This window comes from Halyomorpha halys, unplaced genomic scaffold, assembly GCF_000696795.3.
Source record: "Halyomorpha halys isolate HHAL.00 unplaced genomic scaffold, Hhal_1.1 Scaffold2678.1, whole genome shotgun sequence".
In the NCBI taxonomy this organism is placed as follows: domain Eukaryota; kingdom Metazoa; phylum Arthropoda; class Insecta; order Hemiptera; family Pentatomidae; genus Halyomorpha; species Halyomorpha halys.
The window spans coordinates 6,565-8,918 of NW_027114593.1; positions in this window are offsets into that span (position 1 = coordinate 6,565).

Genomic DNA, 2,354 nt, shown 5'->3' on the forward strand with positions numbered 1-2,354 from the left:
TATAGTATTTATCAATGAATCAAGTTTTGAAATTATTAATAACTTTAAGTGAAACGATAAATTGGTGACTTTTTCCAATTTTAAGCGCTTTTTAAATATTACTCTATTTCAGTATCTTAAGCCTCCTCTTCCCGTTTTAAGCAAATATTTCAGCAGTAATATAGAACCTTTGCTCCCTGGGGGTCTTAGTGAAACGGGTCATTTTGTGAGGGGTTATTTTGTGATCCCCTGTTGTGGGATTGTGACATATCGTTCATGCAACGTTACAAAAAAAAAACCTAATAGCAGAATGGTTACATACCCTCAAAAGAGCAGATTATGAGATACTTGGTCCGCCATATGATAAAGTTGGACGTAATATACATTTATAAATTAGTAACTTTAAGAATTAGAGTTCTGGCAGTGGTCAGATGATCCACTCAAGTTGAGTGTCGCAGATTTAACGCCCGAGTAAGTGCGCTCAGCTTCCACTGGTTCATTACCAGTGACACAGTGAGAGGACTGCGCTGGGATCTCAAAGAGCCCAGCTCTACCCCTCGCCTGTGGGGGATAGAGTGGGTTCGGGGATCCTCAAGTCGATAGTACAAAATTGTATACAAAAGTATAAATGTGACTTAGTGATTATCTTTATTTTATTATTACAATTTTTTTTTCTTTACATGTACATAGTTTGATTTTTATCAAATTTTGTGAATATACACTTTATTTATTTTTTAAATATTTTTTTCATTTACTTATTTATTTTATTTTATGTTATTTTTTATTTATTCATTTTTTTTTTATTCATTTTTTTTTTATTCTAGTAGGAATGTGATCAGTTAACAACATTGTCTATTCCTCAAAAATGGCATACTATAGTATTTATCAATGAATCAAGTTTTGAAATTATTAATAACCTTAAGTAAAATGATAAATTGGTGGCTAACGGCAAATGATTCACGCCGTTTTCGAATTTTAAGCGCTTTTTAAATATTTCACTATCTTAAAGCCTTCTCTTCCCGTTTTAAGCAAATATTTCAGCAGTAATATAGGACCGTCGCTCTCTAAGGGTCTTAGTGAAAAGGGTCGGCTCGGAAAGGATTGCCTTAATTCATGTTGTGATCTCCTGTTGTGAGATTGTGACTTGTCGTTCATGCAACGTTACAAAAAAAAAACCTAATAGCAGAATCGTTACATACCCTAAAAAGAGCAGATTATGAGATACTCCTATAAACAGAATTTTGGCTTCGCCGTTGTCAGGTAAAAACAAAACTTTATGCACACTGGATGTGAGATTAGTTATTGTTAAAAACAGTAACTAATTATGTGCCGAAAAAATTGAAAGCTAAGTTGAAAGCTAGATATTTTTAATCGTACTGAATTTATTTTATTTTTTATGAACGCCAAAAATCTAAAATGTCAATCAAAGATTACACCGAGGTCGGTTGCATAGCCTTACCGTCCACCGCAAAAGTGAAGCCAAAAAAAAAAAACATGTTTCTTGTTGTGGAAAAAAAAAACAAGAAAAAAAAAAAACCAAAAAAAAAAAAAAAAGCCCACGATAGGATTTTTTTCATGAGGTGAATAGGAACGTCGACTATTTTAATCTAAACTAAACCTGAAGGAAGTCAGCGATTGGCTCGTATTCTTTCCCTACCCCTCAGCCACGCCCCAGAAAGACAAATTAAGGCCCACATTTTTTACTTCATTTTTTATAGCTTACCCCCTCTATTATACTCCTTCTTCCAAGGTTAAGCCCGAGTAGGTTATATTTTTTAATAATTTGTTTTAAATCTTATTTATTTGTAAAAATAATTCAATGTATATTTAAGAAATACGGTCGTTTCATACAAAATGTTTATTTCCAAGTAAGAGCTGACATTCACTGGCAACTAGAGAAAAAGAAACAGAAGACAGAGAAGTGCTCTTGATGGATAGGCTCTACTCGACCCTAGTAAATCTCAATTTTAATTCCAACTCCCAACTCCCAGGTGCCAAATTAGTTAGCTCTATGGGGTATAACTCAAACTCAGCTCACTCCTCCTAATTGTGGTCTAGGGCAAACTTTTACCGTAAGTTCTCGGAGATGTAACTTATCGAATTGTTCAACTTCAAGTAAGCAACTTACATTAAGCTCCCACTCACTTGTCTTAGTTCTGAAGTAGAGGAATTTAAATTTCACTCACCGTTCATAATTGCATGGGACTGTATAACTGTATTTAGGGAAGGAGCCGCCTCTTCCATCTTACACTACAGCTAATTGATCTGAGTTATAATGTACTGGAGTTAGGTAACTAAATAACGTATGTACTTTAATAAAAGTTTAATAATGTTAATCCACCGCTTGCAGTTTTGTATGTTAATATTTGAGTAGC